The following is a 19,910-nucleotide window of genomic DNA, read 5'->3' as shown; positions in this document are numbered from 1 at the left end:
TACCATTTCCTTCTCTAGCTCATTTTACAGGTGAGGAAACTGAGGCAAACAGGGTTAAGTGATCTGCCTAGGGTCTCATAGCTAGTAAGAGTCTGAGGCTAGATTTGAGCTCAGGTTTTCCTGACTCCAGGCCTGGCATTCTATCCACTGTGCCACCTAGCTGCCCATCTTCAAAGGTTCGGATCAAATGTAACATTAAGTGAAGCCTGACCCATCCCCACTCTAAAACAAACAAATAATAGTGATCTCTCCAGCCTATGAATTCTCGTAACATTTGGTCTGTATTCTTGTTACTGTATATATTAATTTCTTTTTGACTTGTATTTTAGTCATTTGTGTATTTGTCATCGCCATTATTGCGCCGGTAGCTCCTTAAGAGCTTATCAGAGCTTATCATCATATCTACATAGGGTCTTAACATGAGACGTTTCAATCTAAATCTATATAAGAGTTGGAATGAGCTGACAAGGGAAAGGTGAAGCATTAGCCAGAAAGGTACCAAATTAAACTTTAGACCAGGGATTATTTTTTCTTTTTCTTTTTTTTTAACATCATGAACACATAGAAGTCTGGTGAAACCTATGGACCCATTCTCAGAATAATGTTTTTAAATACTTTCAAAAAAATCTTCAATTTTATTTAGAGGTCATTGAAAATAAGTGTAATTTTTTTCCCATCCAAGTTCATTAACTCCCTGAATTCTATTCTATGGACTCTAGGTTAGAACCTCTGCCCTTAGGCCACGTTTATTTTAGAAGTTTTTTCTTCTGTAAATTGGTTTAATTATTCGGGAAAGAAATTTAAAATTATGCTAAGAAAGTGAGTAAAATGTCCATACCTTTTGACCTAGAGACCTGTTGCTAGGTTTGTACCCCAAGAAAATCAATGATTTAAAAAAAAAGTCTCCATGTACACTAAAATATTTATAGTAGCATTTTTTTTGTAGTAGCAAAGAACTAGAAACAGTGTAAAGGTTACACCGAATTACAGTTATTAAAAAAAAAGTTAATGAACCCCAGGTTAAGAACCCCTGATCTAGTCCAACTTCCCCCTTGTTTTTTAGATGAGGAATCTGAAGCTCAGAGAAGTTGAGGGACTTGTCCAAGGTAACCCAAGTAGTAAGAGGCAGAGTTGGATTCAAACTCAAAATCCAGGGCAGCCCATCTACTTTCTGTTACACTAGTTATAAATGGCAGAGCAGGGATTTGAACCAAGGTCAAATCCAAGTGTTTTGACCTCAGATTCTTTCCATTGCACCATACTACTAACCTAGGTTCCCAAAGAATGAAGATGTCTGTAAGTAGTTTAATAACACCATCTCAATAGCCATTTGTAGCCACCTCTAGGACCTGGGAATGACAGGGTAAATCTGCCAGATTAACTAACGGTAATGGGAGAATCTGTCAGATGAAGCCACAAAGGCTGATCTAATGAGAATGTCACTGAAAATGAGCAGCTGTTTGCCAACAAATATACCTAACCACTGAAATGATGTTGTTTTCTAGCTGGTCAGAGAATTTATTTTCTGACCAGCTAGAAAAAAACCACCAAAACATGCATCTCAAACTAAATAGCATAGTGATCAGGAGCAGCAGAGGGGGAATGGGAAAGGGAAAGGAAAAAAAGCACTTTAGAAATATAACCCTGTTCCATCCTCACAACAATCATAGGAGGTAGGAGCTTTGCTATTATAGAATAAGTTAGCTATCCCAAATTAAAGCTGCTCTATGAGCAGCTAGGTGGCACAGTAGATAGAGCACTAGCCCTGGATTCAGGAGGACCTGAGTTCAAATCCAGCCTCAGACACATAACACTTACTAGCTGTGTGACCCTGGGCAAGTCACTTAACCCAATTGCCTAGCCAAAAAACAAACAAAGACTTCTCTGTATGTCTGAGTATGGACATAGTCATGCCTTCACTATACCTCTGGGTACAAATGGCTCAACCTTCAAAAGAGACAGAGGTTATTTTATACGGGAGTGACTGATAGTTCAACACTCTTTTTAATAGGCATTCCACCATTTAGGATGAAGGGCTTCCTGCAAAGCACAAAGTCCTAGCCAAGGTATGATAACCTGGCCATCAACTCTTCTTTTGAAGAGGCTGACATTGCTCTCAGAACAGTGAAGCTCTGACACTTGAGAGCCTTTCCTACTTGAAAATTTCTAAGCACATGGTAAGCACTTAATAACTCAATAATGACATAGGTTTTTCCCCCACTTCTCATTCATGCATCTAAATATACAGAACACTGAAGAAATGTCATAAGATTTCAAAGACCCTATTATCACCACTATCTTCAATGAGAAACAACTGTTACTTCTTTCAGATCTCCATTGCTGGCTAGATACTAACTGGAATCCTCCAGTATTGAACAGGATTCAAAATCAAGCACTTCAGAACTATAATGTTGCTTAGACCAGGGGTTCTCAGCCTTTTTTTTCCCCAATATGTATCATTGACCCTTTTGTCAGCCTAGTGAAACCTATGGACCCCTTTTTCAGGATAATGTTTTAAATAATTGGAGAAAATGCTGAATCTCAGAAGTTAGTGAAAATAGAGATGGATTGCTTCTTATCAAAGTTGAGAGATCCCCTTTGGGGTCTTAACCATGTGTTAAGACTGTCTTTGGACTCCTTTGAGGTTAGTGTACTCTAGATTAAAGCCGCTGCTTTAGACTATAATATAGTAGACGTGTATTGCACATCAAACACAGCAAATTCATGGAGAACAGGATTAAGATGTCTAGATCATGTATGATAAATTTCAAATTGTCATCTGACATTATGAACTAAATGAACCAAGAAAGTTAAGCTGCCCTCAAGAAATTTGCTAACTTTCTAAAACTATTGCAGGATATGATTAGTTTCAGACTAAATACTGCCATTCCTCCTCATCAGTGGAGCAAAGCACAGCTGGGTGTTAGACCAAGTCTTATTCTACCTTTCCTGCGCATGTAACAGGGAACATAGGACCAGGAAGTCAGAGTCAGAATAAGTCTTTGGACAAGTGGGGAACTCATAATAAGCTTTAAACATTCAATTCAATGTTCATTCATGACAATTTATGAGGTATTTATTATATGTCTGCTATATTCAAGATAACAGAGGTAGTGAAATGAAAAAGAAACTGTTTCAGCCTTTAAGGGGCTTACATTCTACTGGCTCATCAAAACTCACAAGACAGCCACATAGACTATGCCTTGGGTGGATAATTGTGCTCTTGAAAGCTTACATGGAATCTCATGAGTCACGTTGCTGAATAAGTAAAGCATTATAGACTGACAATACACCTTACACATAAGTTCAGGAAGGGCTCAACAAATTCTGGGTTCCAAGTTACCAGGTGCCTGGCATTTCACTATAGCAGTTGTTATATCCAGTGTAATCTTACTTATAATTACATAACTGTACTAAGTTCCTCCTCTTCATGCATATTTCCATTCCATCACCACCCCCCTTTACAAGTTCCATGATTACTTTGTCCTACATGATAACTTTGTGAGAGGTGGAGAGGGGTGTGAGTTTTAAAGCTACTCTACACCATTTTAGCTCTGATATATTGACCAGGGGAGATCATGTCTCAGTCAATAAATCAAAAGACCTTCAATTAAGTGTGAAAAAGGCATTCGACTAGAATGATGCTGCATAAGAATCATGATTTTTTTTGGACAGGCTGGGAAAATTTGACCTGCACTTTGTCTATAAATTACCAAGTAAGATGAGAAAGAAGGTAATTCCAAAATTTGGAGTGAGTAGGGGCAGCTAGGTGGCTCAGTGAATATAGCACCGACCTTGGAGTCAGGAGGACCTGAGTTCAAATTTGACCTCAGACACTTGGTACTTACTACTTGTGTGATCCTGGGCAAGTCACTTAACCCCAATTGCCTAGCCTTCCCCCCAAAAAATTGGAGTGCGTGTAGAGTTTTAATTGAATTCCCTAAGTAGGAACTGCCTGGTAAGAAGGAGAAGCCACCTTCCCTCCACTATCTTTTACCAGAGGAAGACTTTTTAGCTTCCAAAGGTCCTTGGGATGTTGGATTTCCCATGATATCCTAAATAACATTCTAGATTGACTGGTGGCAGTATCTGTATTATCAGGAGCTATAGACAGCCTAGATTCATAGCTCTACAAGGAGGCTTATCAGTAAGATTACATCATGCCTAAAAGGAACTTTCTGAGACCCTCGAGAATGGCAGAAAGGGCTTATAGCAGCAAGGAGCTGCCATTGGCCTAATGTGCTTTTCAAGCTCAAGCCCTCATCCCTCTAGATTCTGTAGGTATTTGTGGGAGAGTATTACCAACTTTTCATATTGTATACCTTGATAAATACCCCTTTCTAAAAGCTACTTAAAGGCTGGTTGACTAAATTGATTCTGAACTGATAATCTTGGAAGGAAGAACACCAGTGGAGACTTGAGCCAATGGCATCCCTTCTAACCCCTCAGGACTACTCCTAGAATCCTAAGAGGGTAATGTAGCCAGTCTAACTCAGGGAACCCAACTTGTCAGTGGGAGTTGGGAGAAGGTTCCTCAAAGTTTATATGAACTATAACTAGAAAGTGTAAGTCTGGAACTCTGAGCAATGCCACATTACAAAAACAGGGCCCAGGAGGGCACACTAAGCTCTTTAATCACCATTTGGCTCTAGTTTCTACAAACATAATAGGAGTGAAAAAGAGGACTGGACCAGGCAAGGTAAGGGCCAGTGGGCATGGCCCAGGAAATATCCATCCCAGAAGTGGTGAGCCCTGCTATGAAGCTTTCTCCATCTTTCAAAACTCTTCTGTGGACCTCTGGGGGCTATAATTGAAGTTGTAATTAGATGCCTTCAACCAATATGCCATCTTTAAATAAACAAACAAATGAATATCCTTTGTATTTCTTTCCTGCAAAGCTAAAAAATTGTAAAGCTTCTAAATTGTAGGAGGTGGTGGGAGGGAAGAAAGGAGAAGAGTGTGTGGCCTCCAAAGCCAAAGCAAATATGTTGAGGCCCAGGGTAAAATTTTCACTAGAAATATACAGCTGAAAATATGAGTGAATTTGGTTCTCTAGGCAACACATTTACAATGACTCACTGATTACATACTGTCAGAGAAAGATCACTGATTTTGTATTCAGAGTCCCTGGGTTTTAATCCTAGCTGTTATGGATTATGATTTTGGGAAAGTCACTTAGCCTTTTGGGGCTTCAATTTCCTTACCTGTAAAATGAGGAGATATGATTCGATGATCTCTAAGTCCCTTACAGTTCTGAGTCTATGATAAAGCTCAAAAGTCCTTTATGACGCTGTTACTTTACATACTGGAAACTTAGTGCTACCTGGCCCTTCCATCTGCCCTGAACTGAACATAAACATGAACCCCCTTTTATGGGTTGTCTCTTCCAATCAGAATGTGAACTCTTTAACATGAAGAGGCTGCCCTGATTTTCTGTTTGTATCCCCAGCACTTAGCACAGTGCTTGGCACACCGTAAGGGCTTAATAAATACTTTTCCTTTCTATTCCACTGGAGGACTTAGAGTGGCATCAAACTTTTAAACTAACGAAAGGTCCCCAAAGCAGAAATGCTCTCAGTCTTCATCTATTGTTACAGGACCTGAACCTTCCCCAGAAAACACATCTGGCTTCTTGGATAGCTTCACCATTGCCACCTACGAGCCATATCAAACGTCCAGGGACTAAAGAAGTAAGCTCACCAACAAGAAGGCCCTGGAAGATGTCCAGCCCACTCGTCCTGAAACCACACTCATCCTAACACACCCACACAGGGCTGGGCTTATAAAAAGAATAGCTCAGATGTCTAAGCAACTTATGTACAGTAACCTGAAGTGGGCTAACCATAGACAGTGATCTCCCTGGTTGTCATTGTTCTCTCTTCTCCTTGAGCTGCTGGGAGGTACACATGAGGAATGAAGTTGCTTTGAGTTGTCTTTTTTTTTTTTGGCCTCCTGGGATCATGGGGATTTATAATGACAATAACTGCCATGTCTATGTTTCTTTAAAGTTCTGAAAGCCCTTTTTACTCATTAGCTCATGGGTCATTATAGGTATTATTTCAGGTATTGTTATTCCTGTTCTACATATGAGGAAACTAAGGCTCCATGGCCATAATTACTAAAGATCAGAGGTAGGATTTGAACTCAGCTCTTCCTGACTCCCCAGTCCAGCTACATTGCAAACAGCAACAGCCACCTAAGAGAGAAACTGCAATGGTATGGCGGGAAGGGCAATTTGCTTGGTTTCAAAAGACCAGGGCTGAAGTCAAGGCTCTTCCTCTTACAGGATCTTGAGCAAGTCACCAAGCTTTTTTGATAAAATGGGGGGATCATCATGCTGATACTACCTACCTTACAGAGTCATCACCGAGATCAAGCAAGATAAAGCATAAAACAGTGAAAGGGCCTTAGGAATCAATCCAGTCCTTTCACTTTATAGATGAGAAGGCTGAGGCCTAGAAAGGTTAAATAACTTGGGCTAGGGAAAAAAAAAAACCAAACCCCAAGCCTCCTGACTCACAGTGCCACACAAATGCAAGCTATGAGAATTGTTATTGTGAATCTAAGAAGAGACTTCCCAGGTGGTCTGTGCAGGAGGAGCCATTGATCCTAATTTGACCTTTTCAGTCAGACCTGACTCTACAAATTATAATCTACTCTCAAGTGGCATCATCTCCAAAAATAAAGGACTTGACAAAACCATTACCAGAGTTTTAGAACTTCATGTTACAAAACAGGATAAAGAATTGTCTAAGCAAAAATGAAACTTATTAGATCACTATTCAAGTGAAAAGCATACACAATACCAAAAAGTGATAGGAAAAAGCTAGGTTCAAGATATATATTGAGGTAGAAGAGGTTGCAGGAAGGTAATTTAAGGAAAAGGAGTCTCAAGATTTCACTTGCTAAGGGTTTCTTACCCAGGGAGAATACTGGGAACTTCACGATTTAACCCACAGATGATTTACTATTTAGAAACTCAAACACCTAATCTTCCCCAGACTTGGAATGTTCCATTCACTCCAAGAGCAGCTCCATTTCCCCCCTTTACTTGAAGCATTGGTAGTTTTTCATTTGTTTGTTTGTTTTTTAAAGCAACCTTTCTGGTGGAAAGTTCTTTCCAGTGACTACATGGAAACCCCCTCCAAGCCCCAATTCTTAGGCTTTGTTAGTAAATGCCTGTGGATTCTGGAGGATGAAAGCCTATTGATGCTGGGGAGAAAGGGTGAAAGGAAGAAACAAAAGCTCTAGAATGACAGGGTCTCACCTCAGACTGGTTCCTCAAACAGTAGATACACCTAGGCTTTGGGATTGACAAGGAAACCAGCTGCACTAATCCAAAGAGTTGATCCAGAAGCCAGCCACATGCTTCTCTGGCTTGAAAATGAGCAGTGCTATGGGGTTAAAAAAAAATGCATAGTTTTGATTAATTACTCTGAGGGATGGCTAATTACAGCTTTTATTTTATCACTATTTTCACTTTCAGAGACAGAGGAGAATAAATGGCACTTTGCCATTTCATCCTTCCAGTCTACTAAAAGAGCTCTAGGGTTCAGCACTTCTACCAAATATACCCCTCCCCACAGCTTGGGCAAAGGACTACAAGGGCTGGAAGCCACGGAGGACCTTTTCAACTTAGAGCTTCTCCACGAAGCATCTTTCAGGGCTCGGGTGGAGGGATGGATTCATCCCTCTTGTCCCCTTTCAAATCAGGCATCAAAACACGAGCTCGAAGTAGTGCAAAATCATGTGGTCAGATGTACCCAAGAGGACACTGACTGAAACGCGTGACCACAATCTACAGGGAGAGGGGAAGAGGTAGGGTGAACGGTGCACATCCTGCCCTTGAACAATGCACAAGCTCTCATCAGAGGGGGATGCTGCGGCTTGTTCATACGTAGCCTTTTTGCCTCAGAAGGGCAAAATCGAAGGATTCTTCTCGCTGCCTCTCACACTTTTCTCTCCCCTTTTACACCCTTTAAGGGCTACTCACCCCTAAGCCACGCCAGCCAGCTGTCGCACAGTCCTTCCTGGGTGAAGTCACTGCCCAACGTTGGCGCTAGGAAAATCAGTCGGCCTCCCGCAACAAATCCATGGTGGCTTTCCCAGAGTCTTCTGCAAACCCTTTCAGTAAGGAGTCCTTAGCCACACAGACACACACACACACACACACACACACACACAACCCCCGCTCTTCCCAAGGTAGTGGTTGAAACCCAGGCCACCCCAGCCCCTCTGCTAACTGTCCCCACCCCCTGAAGTCCAGATCCTCCTTAAAGTGACAACGCACCCTCTCTGCAAAGAGCTCTCCAAGCCAAACATTCTTTATATTGCAACAGAAGCAGCTAAAAATAGCCCTGCATGGAAATGGCGGGGGGAGCTCAGCATTGCCCCTCCGCCTCCGTGGCGTTCTGCACCCCACTGGTAGGCAGAGACGTGCGAACCAGAAAGCAGGGATGCAGGAGCAAACCCTCGGGTCCAGCTGGGAGGCTGGGGGAAGGACGCTGACCTACAGCTGGTTTCGTTCTCCCAACTCCCGCCCCCCTGCTTTTCTTCTCACAAATAGCCCAATCCGGCCATCGGAGCTCCAGTGAGTTGGCTTTAAGGTGGACTAAAAGTGGGAAGCTTGTCGGGAGGACCTTAAGGGAAGCTTGTGTCTGAGAAACTTTAATTCTTTCCGTGCCCCCCACCCCCCAGGGCTTAAAAGGAGAAAGTGAACCGGCCAGAACTTGAAGTACACAGATCTTCCAAATCAAAGACAAATATTAACATATTAACATAATCTAATAAAGATTCCATGTCAGTGCTGTAAATTTAAGTTGCATGCTCTCAGGCTTTTTTTTTCCTCCAAAAGATACTTTTCTCAGATTTAGTTATGCATTTATTATTTGCAAATACTGTAAACAGCGGCATCTTGCAGTTGTTGTTCAGTCATTTCAGTCATATCCGACTCTTCGTGACGCCATTTAGGGTTTTTCTTGGCAAAGGTAGTGGAGTGATTGGCCATTTCCTTCTCCAGCTCATTTTACAGATGAGGAAACTGAGGCAAAAAAGTGAAGTGACTTGTCCAGGGTCACACTGCTAGGAAGTGTCTGAGGCCAGATTTGAATTTAGGGAGAAGACTCTCTGACTCCAAGGTTTGGCACTTTATCCACTGCGCCACCTAGGGCGCAGAGAAGGCACTTAAAATTAATGAATAATTATTTCATTGACTCAATACTGAAGCCATCACACACACACACACTCACACACACACCCCTATCCTGTCAAATTATACCTCCACATTTTCCCTTCTGCACACATTGCTTTGTATTTATAGAAAACATATCTAATGTGCTGTATGCCTCCAATATTGGACCTACTGTGTTCATAGCAGTTAGTTGGAGAAGTTCTGTGTACCATTTTTATAAAAATTTCTATTTAAGCCTTGTTTCTTTTAGGTTGGGCCCTACTTCTTTCAGACCTATGAGTCTGGAAGCTAATCTGGTTGGCTCCTTATATTTCTTTAGCATTATTCTTTTCAAAGGCTAGCCAAAAGCACATTGGAAAATGTAATCTGGCTGGCATCCTGGGATCTTCTTGCTAATGATGATTTACTTTTCCTTTTATTCATTCAACCCTCTAAATCATCTACCTACCAAATTAGTCACTTTTACCTTAGCCATCTATTTTCACCAGTTAGTACCTTTACTTACCAAGTTACACATACTCTTGTTGTGCTCTATTCAAGGTTCCACAAACATTTATAAAGTTTCTAACTATATTTAAGTTACTGCAAGTCCTAGATCCTGGGGTTAAAAAAAAAAGATTATATTCTCTCCCTTCAAGGAAGGGCAAAAATAGGGGCAGCACAAATATGGGTATAACACAAATTAGTATCATGCATGGTACATTGTGATACAGTAAAGGACATATTCCCCAAAGTACTCTAAGAACATTTTTAGGGAAAATTCCACAGTAAAGGTGATACTTGAGCTGAGCCTTTAAGAAAAGAAAGATTGTGAAAGGGGAAGTTAGAGAGGAAGTGTTCTCCAGCCACAGAGGATAGAATGCAGGAATGCACACAGGTAAGGGACAGCTTGGCAAATTTGGGGAGCAGCCAATAGTCAAGTGTGGCTGAAACGTAGAGTATGTCGAGGGGAGTAATGTCAAATAAAGCTGGAGAAATAGGTTGAAGCCCAGGTTTCAAATGCCAATGAACAAGACAGTGCCTCTCTCTGCTCCCAGCAATATCTCTGGCTATCCCCTATGCTTGGAATGCTCTCCCCCCTCAACTTCACTGACTTCCCTGGCTTCCTTCAAGTCCCAACTTAAATCCCATTTTTTACATGAAGCCTTTTCTAACCCCTCTTAATTCTAGAGCCTTCTATCTATTAATTATTTCCCATTTATCCTGTATATAGCTTGCTTTGTATATATTTGTTTGCATGTTCTCTCCCCCATTAGACTGTAAACTCCTTGAGAGCAGGAACTGTCTTTTGCCTTTTTCTGAATCCCCAGCACTTAGCCTAATGGCCAGCACATAGTGGGCACTTAATAAATGTTCACTGATTGATTGCCAAATTAAGGAGTCTTTGTTTTATTCTTGTATCGTTAGGACCAACTAAAGGTTTTTGAGCAAAAGAATTAGACCAATGCCTTAGTAAATTTATTTTGGTAGTTGAATAAAGGATGAATTAGAGGCAGGAAGTTTATATCTATGGTTCTTCTGGGTGTGTGCATTCATCACACTACAATTCTACAGAGTAAGCCTGGCCAGGAGGAATGGGAAGCCCTCAAGAATTAAATTCTGGAGACACAAAGCGAGATAACCTTTTATGAGGAAGAAATGGGGCTGTCTAAAGAGACCAATGAGAATGATCAGGGAACTCATTAACCAACTTAGATTTTTAAAAGACATACGTAGAAGATAAAGCAAGGCCAGAGAGCAGAGAATAAGTAGAAAACTGTGGAATAGTCCTGTAAAAATAGTGCCAGGAATGCTAAAGCTCAGAATGAGCTGATGCTGGCAAGGGAAGCTAAGGACAACAAGAAAGTGGAGGTGGTAGGGTGGGGTGGGAATGGAAAACTATATTAAGGAAAGGAGGAAGATCAAAAAAGGAATAGAACTGTTGCTTGGGGGATGTGGATAATATGACTACCTGATGAGAGAGAGACAGAGAGAAGATGGAAGTGCACGATTCCTGTTTTGTTTGCCAAGGAAAATGATTGTTGGAATGGAAAGGACAACACAAAAATACCCAGTGAGGAGGTGATACTCAAGCTAAATTAGCATATAGTTAAGAGAGGATCAGTCTGTTCTTGATGAATGCAAGTCATCTGTCCCACCTGAATGACATCTTCAGGTGAGGAAAGAGCTGCTAGATAAAATTGTAGAGCCAGGGTTGGTGATTGAAAGATGGGAGAGGTGCCATAGACTGTTGGTTTGCTTTTTTTTTTGGCTAGGCAATGGGGTTAAGTGACTTGCCCAGGGTCACACAGCTAGTAAGTGTTATGTGTCTCAGGCTGGATTTGAACCCAGGTCCTCCTGACTCCAGGGCTGGTGCTCTATTCACTGCACCACCTAGCTGCCCCATAAATTAATCTCCATGTGTCTCCTGGATTTTTTTTTTTTTTGGTGAGGCAATTGGGGTTAAGTGACTTGCCCAGAGTCACACAGTTAGTGAGTGTTAGGTGTCTGAGTACAGATTTGAACTGAGGTCCTCCTGACTGCAGGACTGGTGCTCTATCCACTGTACTACCTAGCTGCCCCTACAAGATTTTGAGCTCCAAATTTTCTCTCTCCCTGCTTCCCTCTCCTCCCCTCTTCCTAAAACAGTAGGCAATTTGTATAGGTGATATATGTTCAATTATGTAGAACATATTTGCATATTAGTCACAGTTGTGAAAGAAGAAATGAATCAAAAGGGGAAAAAAAACACCAAAAAAAGTGAAAAAAAGTATGTTTCATCCCACATTCAGAGTCCATCAGTTCTTTATCTGGATGTGGATAGCATTTTCCTTTGTGAGTCCTTCTGTGTTGCTGAGAAGAGCTAAATCATTCATAGTTGATTTTCACACAATGTTGCTGATACTGTGTACAATGTTTTCCTGGTTCTGCTCATTTCACTTTGTGTCAGTTTGTACAAGTCTTTCCAGGTTTTTTTGAAATCTGCCTGCTCAAACTTTCTCATTGCACAATAGTATTCCATTATATTTATACATCACACCTTGTTCAGTCATTCCATAATTGATAGGCATCCTCTCACTTTCCAATATTTTGCCACCACAAAAATGGCTGTTATAAATAATTTTGCACATGTAGGTCCTTTTCCCTTTTTTGATGATCTCTTTGGGATACAGCCCTAGTAGTGGTATTGTATTGCTGGATCAAAGGGTATGCACATTTTTATAGCCCTTTGGACATAGTTCCAAATTGCTCTCCAGAATGGTTGGATCAGTTCACAATTTCACCAACAGTGCATTGGTGCCCCAATTTTCCCACATCCTCCAACATTTTCCTTTTTTGTCACATTATCCAATCTGATAGGTGTGAGGTGGTACCTCAGAGTTGATTTAATTTGCATTTCTCTACTCAAAAGAAAAAATATTTCTTTTAAAAGATCAACTTCTCGTGTGTGTGTGTGTGTGTGTGTGTGTGTGTGTGTGTGTGTGTGTATGATAGGAGAGGAATGCTTACAGCATAGTCTGAAATATATGTGTGGCCAACAGTATGATATGGCAGACAACTTTGAGTTAAAAGAAGCAAATTTAGTCCATGATTTAAGGAAAAACTTCCTAAAAATGAGTGAGGGAGGCAGAGGGTTTCAGTTGTTTTCAGTAATGTCTGACTCTTTGTGACCCCATTTGGGGTTTTCTTGGCAAAGAGTGGCTTGCCATTTCCTCCTCTAGTTCATTTTACAGATGAGGAAACTGAGGCAAAAAGGGTTAAGTGACTTGCCCAGAATCACATAGCTAATAAGTGTCTGAGGCCAGATTTGAACTCAGAAACACTCATCTTCCTGACTTTGGCCCAGTCACTAAAATATCTAGCTGCTATTAGAGCTATTCAAAAAAGAAGGTAGTGGATTTTCCCTTTTTGGAGGTCTTTGAGCAAACGCTAAATGACTACATGTATGTTGTATTTTGAGAAGATCCTTTTGCCAATATGAGTTAGACTAGGTGGATGCTGAATTCTCGGACTCTGAAATTCTGGGAATTATAGGCAATCCCTACATCACTTCTCTCATACCCTTCATACCAGTAGGATCTCCCAAGCTTTCAGAGCTCTCAGTGTCACCATACCCTTGGAAACTTTTCTTGTATTGATAAAACCTTGACAGTTTATGGAGAGCTTCAAAAACCTATTCCTACTGGTTACCCTGATGGTGGAAGATTTCCCTTTTTAATGAAACGTAAAAGCCTTCTATGTGTCAAGGTGGATACAGTAACCAAGTCCTCCCAGGCCATATGGATTCCCCCAAAGAAGATCGGAAGATATGGAGACCCACCTTTCCCCTTGAGAGTGAACCTGAGAATAATCCCTTTGGCCCTCAACAACATTGGGGAAAAGAATTCTTTATTGCCCCTGAGCTCTAGAAACTTCTGCTTATTATGTGTTAAAAAAGTAGATATGAAACAGGTGTTAACATATGTAACCAATGAAATCTGGCCCAATTGGGTTCTGTTTTTTTTTTTTCTTATTCACCCTTGGAAAACCATAAAAACTTTCTATGGGTACTTTTCAGTCTTCCATACCAGTCCCTATTGTTTCATTAAAACCACAGAAAACTATCCCAGGTATCTTTTTAAAGTCTCTCAGAATAATGCCTCTTCCCTAGAACTATGACTTCTTCCAACGCCAAGATTTACAACCAGCTGTAGATATGTATCATCACCTGTAAGCTTTTAGTGTCTGGCTCTCTTTGAATTGGCTCTCACCCAGATCAGAGGACTAAAAAGACACCAGAGGCTAAGCTAGGGAGAGACTTGAATAATGAGTGTGGTTTTAGGTGTCATATAGTTGCTCCTCTCTTCAGTGTTGCCTTTAGTCTCTTGTCCACCTGCTTTGCATTCCTGACTGCTAGCCTTGCTTATCTGGACCTTACTTTTGGCAGAATACTTTGATGGGACTCAAAAAACCCAACATGGGGTTTATCAAAAAAGTGTCACCTACTTCCTCAACTACTTCGGCTCTCCTAGTTGCCAACTATGTTCGTGGGCTATGGATATGCCATCTCGTTCTTCTGTCTGGTACTGAATGACTTTTATTTTTCATGACTTATTTGGACTCTTACTCAATGTTCCCCAACCCTTTTTGTTTATGCGCTCATGTTCTTCCATTCATGTTGTGCCTCCCAACCTCCTCAGCTCGCTGCTGTCCCCAAGTCCTAGCGTACTAAAGCTTCTCACTAGATCCAGGATGGGAGCTATTGGGGCTTAAGTACTAGTCATCCAGGTTGAACTTCCAGCCGCAAGTCAGAGACGGAGTTCCTACATGTCCAACAGCTTTCTGAAACCATAATGACTCTCCTGGCTGCCAATCCAGCAATTTGGCCCTTCCATTGCCCGAATATGTAGATGGAAGATGGAAAAAATCAAATGAAGGTCATCATGTTCCCTTCTAGACCTACGTGGAAACGTGCATCTCATAGAGAAGAGGGGTAAATCTCATTCTAATTCTTTGTACTAAGCTTCTGTTATCCCTGGAAGAGAAACAACTGATGTGGGAAAAACAGGACCACCTGACCCAGATCTGGCTAGAATGGGAGATGGCACAGGGGAAATATTTTGTGACAGTATAGATCTAGCTTCATCTTATCACATACTCATTGATGTGAATTCATAGCTTATTTTAAGAATAAGCTTTCAAGTACAAAAATTGGGAGAAATATAAGATAAAAATGAGACTAGTCATAAAAGATTTAATAAAGTTAAAGTGTTTATTGTCATATATGGGGAAATGGTATTTGTAACTCTTAAGAATATAGGGTGGTTAGGGTATATGTAGGTAAAAAGCTTCGATTTGAGTTGATTATGATGGGATGCTCCTAGAAAATAAAATCAGGTAGGGAGAGGTAAAATGGAACAATTATCTCAAACAAAAAAGGCATAAATAGATGACCCTCTGCAGTAGAGGGAGGATGGGCATTGAGGGAAACTTGTTCTTATTGGAACTGGGCTAAAGATGGAATAATATAAGCATTTAGTTGGATTTAAAAGTCTTCTTAACCTATAGAGAAATAGGATGGCAAGGGGACAGGACAAAGTAGGGACTCTTAGAAGGGTGTGCAGAATAGGGAGGCAGGGGTCAGAAGTAAAATAGACTTCTGAGGAGGGATAATGTAAAAAGAAAGAGAAGGATAAACAGTGGTAGAAAATAGGAAGGAAAGAAATACACAACTAGTAATTTTAACTTTGAATGTGAATGGTATGAACTCATCCACAAAATGGAAACAGATAACAGAATGAACCAAGAATCAGAATCTGACAATATGTTCACAGGAAATACATTTTAAAACAAGACACACATAGAGTAAAAATAAAGAACTGAAGTAGAATTTATTATGCTTCAGCTGATGTAAAAAAAAAGCATAAGTAGTAATGATCTCAAAGTTAAATCTAAAATTAATTAAAAGATAAGCGAGGAAATTATATTATGTTAAAAGGTACCATAGATGATGAAGTAATATCAATACTAAACATATGTGCACCAAATTTTATAGCATCCAAATTTATAAAGGAATAAGAGAATGTATTACAGGTGGGAATAAATAGCAAAACTATAATAGTGGGGGATTTCAACTTTCCTCTCTCCAAACCAGATAAATCTAACCAAAAAAAGAAAAGTCAAAGAGACAAGTAGAATCTTGGATAAGCTAGATATGATGGACATTTGGAGAGAATTGAATGAGAATACAAAGAAATATATTTTTCTCAGTGGTACATGACAACTTTACAAAAAATAATCATATACCAGGGCATAGAAACATTATAGTCAAATGCAGAAAAGCAGAAATATTAACTGCATTCTTTTCAGATAAGCAGTTGGGAGCAGCAGGACCATGATCATTGTCTTCCCCTCCTTCTTCCAAAAGGCATATGGATGGTGGGTCTGGAGTCTTAAGGACCAGTTTCTGGGACTGAGTAGAGACCCAATCGCAGATCCGGGTTCCCAAGAGGGGACAATGGAATTTCCTCAGGGATGTCATATATTCTGAATAAAAGCCTTTAGTCTAATCCATCTTCAGACTCTGTTGGAAAAACTTTCCCTTCAAGATAGCCAACCAGGGTATAGGACTAGTCTGCCTGGGGCTCCATGTCTCTGTACCTTCAAACTTTATCTTCCTGATTTCAGTCCTAATAGAAACTAGCTGCTCTGATGTCTGCTAGTCTGACTTCACCTATGTCCTGTGTCAGCTTCATGACTTCAGCTATGCTTCATAGCAATTGTTTGACCTGGCCATGCCCATTGGCTCCAAGTCTGGATTGCCAACATCTACTAACTTGAGATCATCTTGCTTCTCAGCTTATTGGTAGATTGCAATGAATAGCTCTAACTTTAAATATTCTAGATCCATACTTCTCTCTCATCCTTGGCACCTGGATTCACTATCCACAATCTCATTACTGTCTAAAACCAATGAATTATACTATTCTTGGTCACTAAATTTGTAGTTGGCATCATCATTTTGTCCTCAGAGCCCTCATTTAGCAATCCTTCAGATACCCTCAAGAAAAGGGAACCCCAGGGACTTGTTATCCAACAAGGAACCACTTCCAAGTGCCTGGAGAAAAAAAATGTTGGATTTTCTTTTGTTAAGGTAGCTAATACATGGTGCCTGTATGAAAGTCTAGAGGCCCGCAACTATGAGCGCAAATCTTGGGAATGATGTGGAACTTTCCTCGTTCAGAACTAGAGAGACTGAGAATCATTTGGAGAGTAAACTTATCTTCTTCTTTAGTCATTGTTCCCAGCACTTCCTAAAAAGGAAACCTTGGAAAAAAAAATGGTGCAGCTAGGTGGTACAGTGGATAGAATACTGGCTTTGGAGTCAGGAGGACCCAAGTTCAAATCGGCCTTAGACACTTAACACTTACTAGCTGTGTGAATCTGGGCAAATCACTTAACCACATTGCCTAGTCAAAAAAAAAAAACAAACAAAACTTGATTCCATTTCTACTGCTTGCCTTTAACTAAAAGACTAAAATTACTGCCTGCTTATTGAAGTAATCACAAGGTACTTGACTCATCAAACCCATCATTTTAGGGAGTACGACTTTGTTCAAGGTGAAGGCAAAGCAATAGAATGAAAAATAGTTATAAAATTGGGACTAATGTCCTCTTTCCCCATTATAACTTGGGTCCTGATATTTCTTGAGTGCTTTTGATGATAGCTGACTTACGTCACTTTTTGTTTCTCTTCAGATCTGGGAAAGCATACTCAGCTTGCCCAAGATATTCTGGGCTTCTATGAGCACTAAAGCCATGCAACGTGGAGTGTATGGGGGTGTTCAGGGAGGACTCTCTCCTCTGGTGAGAGACGGCTTGCTAAACCCTTTTCAGGGCTGCTCACCTACTTTTGGTGTCTGCCTGTCACCCAACTCTCACCTGTGGCTCCAAGAAACTGTAGCATGTGCAGCAGCCACACCATGTGGTGAGTTATGGAGGATGCCTACCCAAGCATGTGAAGACTTCTCTTGGCCATGTGGAAAATATGGGTGGACAAGAACAATTGTTTCAAGGGACATGAATGTGGCTGAAGTAAGTGCTATGGAGCACTTAGAGCATTGTAAGACATCAAAGATTCCTAACTTTGGACTTGCCACTGGAATTCAATGACTCTGGAAGAGAGTGAAGCTGACAACTCTGAGCAACACTGCCTCACTTAAATACAGCCCACATCCAAGTCAATACATCACTCATCCACTGTTTTATCTATCACATCAATATCATGATGTCATTGGTCTTCTTGGGAAATGAAGGATGAACAACACTACTTCAAGATAGATAGTACGGTCTTGGCCAAAAATAGATTAAATTTCAGAGAATTTTTCTCTAGATTCTGTAGAGCCCTCTTAAAGCAACTACCCTATCACCAAGTCACTCCCTGGAACCCAAAAATATACCTTTACTCATGTATCTTAATCCCAAGGTCAGCTTTGCCAATTGAGAAAGTAAGCCTCAGCAGACTAAAAATGAAAAGCAGCATACCAAGGTCTGCATTCTAGTCTCCTGGTTGTCCTTTCTCCTATACTAACATGTATCTCGTACCTTTTAAGTTTTTCAAGTTCTTCCAGCCTCCTCAGGCTCCTGCAATACAGTTTAAGTGAAGAATCAGATCATTGACTAGCCAAAAATCAAGAAAACTTTTTTCTCATATGGGGGAAAAATATGAAGCTACAGCAGCATCCCTTGACTGGGATGCTGAAGACATAGTCTAGCCCTGGCTCTGCCCACTTCTGGGTAGCTTTGAACTTTCTTTTCATTTAAAAAAATTATTTTTAACTTATGGAATAAAATTCCATGGCATAGTACAATAAAAGGATGATTGTACATGAAATTGCAAAAAAAAAAATCCAAAATAGGTTTTTCCCTTGGACAATTAGGTCTCCCTGCTCTAACTCCTTTGCTAGACACATGCTTGCCCTCTGCTGCCACCTCGTGCCCAAGATTGTTTATAGGATAGGAATGGAATTCTCTTTAAACCCCAAAGTTTATTATTATATTAGCCTAGAAACTGATGGGTGATAAAGGAATGAAGTAGAGAATATTTTAAATGTTTTATCTACATACAGAAAAAGAATTGTAGAGTCTGAATGGAGATTGAAGCATACTATTTGCTCTTTTTTTTTCCCTTTGTTTCTTGTGGTTCCTATTGGTTCTAATTCTTCTTTATACCATAACTAATGTGAAAATATGTTTAATAAGAATGTATATGTGGAACCTATGTCAGATTTCATGCCCTCTTGGGGAGGGAGGGGGGAGAGTTTAAAACTCAAAAGTTTGGGGAAGTGAATGTTAAACTAAAAATAAATAATTTTTTAAAAAAAGTAAAATTGGCCAAATGGAAAAGGAGATGCAAAGGCTCAATGAAAAAAAATTGCTTTAAAATTAGAGTTGGCCAAGGAAACTAAGGATTCCATGAAACATAAAAAAAGAAAAATATTTTACTTTTTCTTCTAGCATTAAAAAAGCAACTGACATGGGAAATAGATTGTGGAGAGATATTTAAGAATTATGAAGCCATGATCAAAAATGTGTTGTGATATTTCCCATCATGAATAGACACAATGAATGGTATTCAAAGTTGTCATTGTTGCTACTTTTATTTTGTAATATTTAGTAGGTGATGGATATTTGAGCAGTTGTAACTGAGCAACCTGATATTGGAATGAATTAAGATGAGAGAATATTTAGAGTATTTACATTTTTTTCTCTTATTAACTTGAACATTTCAACATACAAAGAACAAAAAATTGTACATGGAAATCATGAACTTGTTAAGAGTTTTTAAAGCATGTGTATTGAATTTACTGTGGTAGTAACAAAATTGCCCAATGTGTTCATTTATCTTGCTTAACTATACTTTCTCTAAGAGGGATTCCGGAAGGGGAGAGATGATTGTAACTAAGTGATATAGGGCAGAGGTGTCAAATACCAAGCCGGTTGGAAACCCTTTAGGCTGACCTAACCAGATTAAAATTTAATTAGGAAATAGTTAACAAAATAAACAAATACAGCATTAACATTTTCTAAGTCATTATGCAGTCCACAGGGATCCTGTGGTTACTATTTGAGTTTGACACCACTGATGTGGAGGATTTGGAGTTAGTAGGACCTGAGTCCAAATCCTGTCTCAGACACTTGCTATATAACCAGGACAAGTGACAACATCTTAGTTTCAGTTTCATCATACATAAAATAGGGA

At 40.1% G+C, this 19,910-nt stretch overlaps 1 protein-coding gene across 1 annotated transcript in view; it reads right to left on the bottom strand.

The window, feature by feature from the left end:
• The window catches only part of MRAS (muscle RAS oncogene homolog), a 100,002-nt gene extending 91,494 nt beyond the window's left edge, over positions 1 to 8,508 (bottom strand). The window contains exons 1-2 of the mRNA XM_027845127.1: positions 7,994 to 8,508; positions 7,268 to 7,394 (exon numbers count right to left, since the gene is read on the bottom strand). The gene's annotated coding sequence lies outside the window, so the exon portion shown is untranslated. The remainder of the gene's footprint in view (positions 1 to 7,267; positions 7,395 to 7,993) is intronic.
• Between the last annotated feature and the right edge of the window lie 11,402 nt (positions 8,509 to 19,910).

This window comes from Vombatus ursinus, unplaced genomic scaffold (genome assembly GCF_900497805.2).
Source record: "Vombatus ursinus unplaced genomic scaffold, bare-nosed wombat genome assembly UNPS02014959.1, whole genome shotgun sequence".
Lineage (NCBI taxonomy): Eukaryota > Metazoa > Chordata > Mammalia > Diprotodontia > Vombatidae > Vombatus > Vombatus ursinus.
Note: the sequence above shows the minus strand (reverse complement) of the source record. Positions and strands in the feature narration are given on the sequence as shown.